Genomic DNA, 9,324 nt, shown 5'->3' with positions numbered 1-9,324 from the left:
GAGGGCCTTTTCATCCCATGATGTGTTGGATCTGGCTTGTACAGGCTTAGGAAAGCCAATTAAACCCATCTCTTCCCAACCCACATTCAATGACATTACATTGGTAGCTGGAAATCAGTCATGGTGGGAATATTTATACCATGGAAATGGTTAAATGCTACAAACCACATCTTTTTTCCCCAGGGAGCTGGTTCTTACACATGTACCAATACACCACATGTTTTGTTAAAGACATTACTTCATGAATTAACTACCTAAGGACATGTTGGAAGGGTGCCTGGCACAGGTGTGAGGCACACAGTACTCTGGCAGACAACAGTCCTTAAGCAGTTTTCACATGGGTTGGTTACCAATGATGAGGGATTCATCAAGTGAAAGCTTTAACCATGTCATCATTTTTACTTTCTTGGTGCTATCTATTCAAAAATTATATTTCATTTATCAGAATTCACACTACTGCTTCCACAATAACTATGCTTGACAACAGCAAAGCAGTCATTTGAAATGTATAATGTCAAAGGCCCATTTTTTTAAAACAAATTATAAATAACCACCTGTTTTGGCAAAGTATCAACTGGCTTACTTGGGACATGTCATCAGGAAAGACTACTCACTACAAAAGAACATCATGTTTGGAAAAGCAGAGGGTTAGAAAAAAAATGAGGGAAATCCTCAATGAGATGGAGTGACACAATAACCCCAACAATGGAATCAAACATAGCAATGATCATAAAGATTGCGCAGAATCAGGCAATGTTTCATTTCTTTCCATATAAGGTTGCCAAAAGTTCGAGCTAACTCTGTGAACCAAAAGTGACAACATAGTAGACCAAGGTAGAATGTATTCTGCTCACTTTCATGTACACTTTTTGTTTTTCCCCTTAAAGAATGTTTTGCCTTCTTTCTCTTGCAGACCTGAGAAGCTTGTAAAAAATTGTGGATGGCACGATTGCATTCGGTAACATTAGAGAAATGTTCAGAAGCCGTGAATAGACTGAATATTGGCACCCTGAGCATTAACTACGCATCTGTCAGTTTGTTGTACTGTGGAGACTTGTGTATTGCTGTGATGCTGGAAGTTTTACCACCAGTATTCAAATACCACCAGGGTTGCCTATGGTGGACAGGTTTCAGCTGAGCTTCCAGACTATGGCAGCCTAGGAAGGAGGACTTGGCAGTCTACTTCTGAAAAGAATTAGCCAGTGAAAACCTTATGAACAGCAGCGGAACGCTGTCCGATATAGTGCCAGAAGATGAGCCCTCAGGTTGAAAGGCCCTCAAATTACAACTGGGGAAGAACTGCCTCCTCAAATTAAAGTCGACGTTAATGACATGGATGGAGTCAAGTTTTCAGGACCTTCATTTGCTGATGTGGCATGACTCAAAATGAGAAGAAACAGCTGCAAAAACATCCATTAATAATTGGAACGTGGAATATACGAAGTATGAATCTAGGAAAATTGGCAATTGTCAAAAACAAAATGGAACACATAAAGATCAATATCCTAGGCATTAGTGAGCTGAAATGGACTGGTATTGGTCATTTTGAACTGGACAATCATATGGTCTACTATGCCGGGAACAACAACTTGCATTCATTGCCAAAAAGAATATTTCAAATCTATCCTGAAGTACAACGCTCTCAGTGATAGGATAATATCCATACACCTACAAGGAAGACCACTTAATACAAATATTACTCAAATTTACACACCAACCATTAAGGCCAATGACGAAGAAATTGAAAATTTTTACCAACTTCTACAGTCTGAAATTGATCAAACATGAAATCAGGATGCACTGATAATTACTAGTGGTTCGAATGCAAAAGCTGGAAACAAAGAAGAAGGATTGGTACTTGGAAAATACGGCCTTGATGATAGAAATGATGCCTGAGATCGTATAACTGAATTTTGCAAGACCAACGACTTCTTCATTCCAAATACCTTTTTTCATCAAAATAGATGGCGACTATATACATGGACCTTGCCACATGGAATACAAAGGAATCAAATCAACTACATCTGTGGAAAGAGAGGATGGAAAACCTCCATATAATCAGACAGGACAAGGCCAGGGGCTGACTGAGGATCAGACCAGCAATTGCTATTATGCAAGTTCAAGTTGAAACTGAAGAAAATTAGAACAAGTCCGCGAGAGCCAAAGTACAACTTTGAGTATACCCCACCAGAATACAGAGACCATCTCAAGAATAGATTTGACACATTGAACACAAAGGACTGAAGACCAGACGAGTTGTGGTATGACATCAAAGACATCACACATGAAGAAAGCAAGAGGTCATTAAAAAGAAAAGAGAGAAAGAAAAGACCTAAATGGATGTCAGAAGAGACTCCGAAACTTGCCCTTGAACATCAAGTAGCTAAAGCAAAAGGAAAAAATTGTGAAATAAAAAAGCTGAACTGAAGATTTCAAAGGGCAGCTTGAGAAGACAAAGTAAAGTATTATGATGACATGTGCAAAGACTTGGAGATAGAAAACCAGAAAGGAAAAACAAGCTCAGTATTTCTCAAGCTGAAAGAACTGAAGAAAAAATTCAAGCCTTGAGTTGCAATACTGAAAGATTCTACAGGAAAAATAAACGACACAGGAAGCATCAAAAGAAGATGGAAGGAATACAGAGTCACTGTATCAAAAAGAATTGGTCAACATTCAACCATTTCAGGAGGTAACATATGATCAGGAACCAATGATACTGAAGGAAGAAATCCAAACTGCACTGAAGGCATTGGCAAAAAACAAGGTTCCAGGAATTGATGGAATACTCATTGAGATGTTTCAACAAACAGATGCAGCACTAAAAGTGCTCACTCTTCTATGCCAAGAAGTTTGGAAGACAGCTACCTGGCCAACTGACTGAAAGAGATCAATATTTATGCCTATTTCCCAGAAGGGTAATCCAACCAATGCCGAAATTATAGAACAATATCATTAATATCACATGCAAGCAAAATCTTGCTGAAGATCATTCAAAAGCAGCTGCAGCAATAGAGTGACAGAGAACTACCAGAAATTCAAGCCAGATTTAGAAGAAGACATGGAACCAGGGATATCATTGCTGATGTCAGATGGATCCTGGCTGAAAGCAGAGAATACTAGAAAGGTGTTTACCTGTGTTTTATTGACTATGCTAAGGCATTCGATTCTGTGTATCATAACAAATTATGGATAACATTGTGGAGAACGGGAATTCCAGAGCACTTAATTGTGCTCATGAGGAATCTGTACACGGATCAAAAGGCAGTCATTCAAATAGAATAAGGGGATACTGCAGGGTTTAAAGTCAGGAAAAGTGTGTGTCAGGGTTTTATTCTTTCACCATACCTATTCAATCGGTATGCTGAGCAAATATTTCGAGAAGCTGAACTATATGAAGAAGAACAGGGCCTCAGGATTGGAGGAAGGCTCACTAACAACCTGCATTGTGCAGATAGCACAACTTTGCTTGCTGAAAGTGAAAAGGACTCGAAGCACTTACTGATGAAGACAAAAGACCACAGCCTTCAGTACGGATTACACCTCAACATAAAGAAAACAAAAATCCTTACAACTGGACCAAAAAGCAACATCATGATAGACGAAGAAAAGATTGAGGTTGTCAAGGATTTCATTTTACTTGGATCCACAATCAACACTCATGGAAGCAGCAGCCAAAAAATCAAAAGATGCATTGCACTGGGCAAATCAGTTGCAAGAGATCTCTTTAAAGTGTTTAAAAGCAAAGATGTCCCCTGGAGGACTAAGGTGCATCTGACCCAAGCCATGGTGTTTTCAATGGCCTCATATGCATGTGAAAGATGGACAACGAATAAGGAAGACCCAAGAAAACTTGACACCTTTGAATTGTGGTGTTGGCAAAAAATATTAAATATACCATGGACTGCCAAAAGAACAAACAAGTCTGTCTTGGAAGAAATACAGCCAGAATGCTCCTTAGAAGCAAGGATGTTGAGACTATGTCTCACGTACTTTGAACATGTTATCAGGAAGGATCAGTCCCTGGAGAAGTATATCATGCTTAGTAAAATAGAGGGTCAGTGAAAAAAAGGAAGCCCCTCAACCAGACGAATTGGCACAGTGGCTGCAACAATGGACTCAAGCATAGTAACAATTGTGAAGATGCCACAGGACCAGACAGTGTTTCATTCTGTTGTGTATTGGGTTGCTATTAGTTGGAACCAACTCAAGGGCACCTAATGACAACAACAACAGCATTAACTGACACAAATATCTACCCAGTGAAATTTAGTTTTGACTTATAGAAACAGGAATCATTTGTCCAGAGAAAAACTCACAGCACATGGCCTGACTTATAAATCAGAGATATCATGGGAAACTAAAGATGTGTGGCACTGTACCCACATGTTGCTGTTGTTAGGTGCCATCAACTCAGTTCTGACTCATATTTGACCCCATGTACAACAGAATGAAACACTGCTTGGTCCTGCACCATCCTCACAATCATTGCAATGTTTGAGCCCATTGTTGCAGCCACTATGTCAATCCACCTCCTTGAACGTCTTCCCCTTTTTAGCTGACTCTCTACTTTACCAAGCATGATGTCCTTCTCTAGGGACTAGACCCTCCTGACAACATTTCCAAAGTACATGAGATAAAGTCTCGCCATCCACTCTTCTAAGGAGCATTCTGGCTGTACTTCTTCCAAGACAGATTTGTTCATTCCTCTGGAAGACCGTGGTATTCGGTATTCTTTGCCAACACCATAATTCAGATGAGATCAGGAGCATTCAGGGTTGTGTGGCCATAGACTACCAACACTATAATTTAATGCATCAATTCTTCTTTGGTCTTCCTTATTCATTGTCCAACTTTCACACAGATGTGAGGCAACTGAAAATACCACGGCTTGGGTAAGGGACATCTTAGTCCTTAAAGTGACATCTTTGCTTTTTAACACTTTAAAGAGGTCTTTTTTTTTTTTTTTAGCAGCAGATTTTCCCAATGCGATATGTCGTTTGATTTCTTGACTGCTGCTTCCGTGGGCACTGATTGTGGATCCACGTAAAATGAAATCCTTGGCAACCTCGATGTTTTCTCCATTTATCACTCTGCTTATTGGTCCAGTTATGAGTATGTTTTCTCTATGTTGAGGTATAATCCATACTGAAGGCTGCAGTCTTTGATCTTTATCAGTAAGTGCTTCAAGTCCTCTTCACTTTCACCAATGTTGTGTCATCTGCATGACGCAGGTTGTTAATAAGTCTCCCTCCAATCTTGATGCCTTGCTCTTCTTCATAGACTTCAGCTTCTTGGATTATTTGCTCAGTACAGATTGAATAAGTATGGTGAAAGAATACAACCCTGACGTACACCTTTCCTGATTTTAAGGCATGCATTATCCCCTTGTTCTGTTTGAACAACCACCTCTTGGTCTGTGCACCTGACTTATAAATTGGAGATATCATGGGAAACTACAGATGTCTGGCACTATACCCACAAAAAAATACCCTAAAAAAAAAAAAAATGCTCATGAACATCTTCGAACTTGGTTGTACAAGTCCACTCTGAATAGATCTATCTAGTTTCTTATACGTGACACTACTGTTCCACAAAATGATTTTGAAAATTTTTTTAATATACTCTGTTAGTTCTAGGGACATGTAAGCTCTTTGCTATCTCAGAGCCTCGGTATTTGCTATTCCCTCTGACTGGAACACTATTCCCTTGGCTTTTCTCGTGACTGCAGCCTTCTAACCCTCAGGTCTCAGCTTAAATGCTTCCTTTCCAGAGAAGCTCAACAGCCTCCTAGGAAGCATCCTACTCTCACACACCCCATTGTTCTTAATCACTGTGTTATAAATTGAATTGTGTCCCCCCAAAATATGCATTGGGATTCTTACCCCTACACAGGTGAATGTGATCCCATTTGGGAGTAGGGTTTTCTTTGTTATGTTTTGAGGCCATGTCAGTGTAAGGTGTCTTAAGCCAATCACTTGTGAGATATAAAAGAACAGATTAGGCATATAGAGAAGCAAGCACAAAAGGAAGCACAAAAAAGATACACACCATATGAAGATCACCAAGGAACCCAGGAACAGAAACTATAAAAAGACAAGGAACTTCACTCAGAGCCAACAGAGAGAGAAAGCCTCCTCCTAGAGCTGGTGCTCTGAAGTCAGACTTTTAGCCTCCTAAACTGTGAGAAAATAAATTCTGTCCATTACAGTCACCCAATTGTGGTATTTCTGTCATAGCAGTACTAGATAACTAAGACACACAGTTCCCTGTTTACTTCTTCATAGCAATAAACTGAATTTGATATAAAAATGAATAAAATGTATACTTTTGAAATACATATTTCAATTCTGCCCAAAGGTTTATTTAGAATGAGGCTTGAGCCAATATAGCCACAAAAGCAATTAGTCAAAGCTTCATATACTGATGTGTTAAGACAGGGCTGACATCCACCCTGCATATATCACAACAGCTGGACAGTTTGTTAAAATGTTGAAATATGCCTGTACTGATTAGTAAACAACTGTTGCCCTGAGCCCCATCCCTGTAGTTTCTATTACTTAGGTTTCCCCAGATTTCCCAGGGAACCCTGTTAAAACTCCCTTTGATCCATAACTAAGAGTTAATGCTTGCACAAATGGGAACCTTGGGAACCTGATCCAAACTTCAAAGCCTGTACCCTTTCAGACTGATGGTTTCCAGTACCTTTCAGCTCCTCAAAGTCTTTCCATCTGGACCTTCTTTTTGGTTCTTCCTCCTGAGGACCACTGAGGATCATCCTGTGACCCACCCACTCCTGGGCCTACACCCAAGACACTTATGCATAATTCCTAGAGCCTGGAAGTCCACCGGAAACCCTGGTGGCATAGTGGTTAAAGTGCTACAGCTGTTAACCAAGAGGTCAGCAGTTCAAATCCACCAGGTATTCCTTGGAAACTCTGTGGAGCAGTTCTACTCTGTCCTATAGGGTCGCTATGAGTCGGAATCGACTCAACGGCACTGGGCGGGAAGCCCACAAGCTCATCAGACAGCCCTTTTCAGCAGCCAACAATCCCGCCCCCATCAACAATCCAGTACTCTTCCTGTGTGTGCTCCCCACTAAAGCAGTGCAGATGCACTCATGGGTCCATGGCCCTTCCAACAGCCCAGCACAGCGTCAGGCAAACACTTGCCTGTATACATCCAATAGTATAGACACTACCCCAGGGTTAAGTCACAGTAGCCTCATGGGGGACACATCTGTCCAGCAGATATGAATCATAAATTAGCAGATAATTTAGTTCCCCTTCTCTAACCCAGAAAACCAGTTGCAATCAAGTTGATTATGATTTATATTGACTCCATGTGTTCCAGAGTAGAACTGCACTCCATAGGGCTTTCACTGACTATGACTTCTCTGGAGTAGATTTCCAGGCCTTTCTTCTGAGGCACCACTGGGTGGATTCAAACCACTAAGCTTACAGCTAGTAGCCAAGAGCTTAACTGTATGTGGCACCAAGGGAGTCATTCTCTAACCCAGAGGAAGCTACTAATCAGAGTAAGAAATTGCCCTTTGGTAGACCTTAGCTTATTTATAAACGAAGCCCTAGGTTCAGAACTTCTTATTTTTCCAAGCCCAGTACTTTGTAACATGTTGTGTTGTAATAATATTTTTACTAACGTGCTTCCCCTCCCAGACAATAAACTCCTTGAGGACAAGGGTTGGGGCTTTTATTTCAGTATTCATGAAATCTCATAAAAAACCTGGCAAAGAGGAGGAACCGTTACATGTTTGATGAATGAATAAATGAACATCGCCGGCCTTAGTCAAAATAAGCTGCCAATTTTGGAGGACTCAGGGTGCAAATTTTGAGATCTCACAACTTCATTTCTGCAGAACAAGGAAGGCAAAAATTGACTGATAAATATTTTCAATTATTATTACACTGCACTCAGACTCTCATTTGCTGATATGGCATGACTCAAAATGAAAAGAAAAAAGCTGCAAACATCCACTAGTAATCAGAAGATGAAATATATGAGGTATGAATCTAGGAAAATTGGAAGCTAACAAAAATGAAATGGTAGTCTCCACCGGAGGAGCAGACATGGCAGCCTGCATTGCAGGGGGCTGTGGGGCCGCGGTGGGCCTGGCCCGGAGCTTCAGAACCGCCAGGGTACTGCTCCCTGCACCAGCCTCTGCTGTTTACCGCGCCCACGTGGGGCCGGGACGGCCGCAGAGTACTAGGCCTTTGCGGCCCGGCAGTTCCAGCCACCGCCCAAACCCGTCATCGTGGACAAGCGCCAGGTCCCGCGCCAGGAGAGGAGGTTCTTGAGTCCTGAATTCATTCCTCCAAGAGGAAGAACAAATCCTCTGAAATTTCAAATAGAAAGTAGAAAGGAGGAAGGTACTACACATTCCAGAGTTCTATGTCAGAAGCATACTTCGTGTTACTACAGCAGACTCTTATGCCGGTGGAAAAATCAGCCAGTTTCTGGGGATTTGCATCCAGAGATCAGAAAAAGGACTTGGAGCTACCTTTATCCTTAGGAATACTATTGAAGGACAAGGTGTTGAGATTTGCTTTCAACTTTATAATCCCCGAATTCAGGAGATCCAAGTGGTCAAATCAGAGAAACGGCTGGATGACAGCTTGCTGTACTTAAGAGATGCCCTTCCTGAATACAGCACTTTTGATAGGAACATGGAGCCAGTAGCACATGAATCTGACCAAGAAGTTCCTGTGAATCAGCTGAAAGTAAAAATGAAGCCTAAGCCCTGGTCCAAACGCTGGTAACGTCCAAAATTTAATGTGAAAGGAATCCAGTTTGATCTTTATTTAACTGAAGAGCAAATAAAAGAAGCTCAGAAGTGGGGTCAGCCTTGGCTTGAGTTTGATATGATGAGGGAATATGACACTTCACAAACTGAAGCTGCAATATGGGATGAAATCGAAGCATCGAATAAGTCCTGATTCTGCGAATCAGTTTGGTGACTCAGAGGATACACTGACTCTTCAGAAGATGTATTTAGAGGCCAATTTAATTTCATTTATAAGAACACAGTCATTAAATCAGTAAGCATTTCGAAAAAAAAAAAAAATGAAATGGGATACTTAAAGATCAATGTCCCAGGCATTCGTGAGCTGAAATGGACTGGTATTGGCCATTTTGGAGCACACAATCATATTTGTGGTCTACTATGCTGGGAATGGCAAATTGAAGACGAATAGTATCACAAACATTGTCAAAAAGAACATTTCAAGGTCTATCCTGGAGAACAGTGCTATCAATGATAGGATAATATCCATATACCAACAAGAAGACAGTTAATACAACTATTATTTA

The 9,324-nt window shown here is 40.9% G+C and overlaps 1 pseudogene; it reads left to right on the top strand.

The window, feature by feature from the left end:
- The first annotated feature begins 8,084 nt into the window (after positions 1-8,084).
- Positions 8,085-9,067, top strand: LOC100657540 (large ribosomal subunit protein bL19m-like; annotated as a pseudogene).
- Positions 9,068-9,324: the final 257 nt, after the last annotated feature.

Source organism: Loxodonta africana, chromosome 5 (genome assembly GCF_030014295.1).
Source record: "Loxodonta africana isolate mLoxAfr1 chromosome 5, mLoxAfr1.hap2, whole genome shotgun sequence".
Lineage (NCBI taxonomy): Eukaryota > Metazoa > Chordata > Mammalia > Proboscidea > Elephantidae > Loxodonta > Loxodonta africana.
The sequence above is the reverse complement of the archived record's forward strand: the minus strand, read 5'-3'. Positions and strand labels throughout refer to the sequence as shown.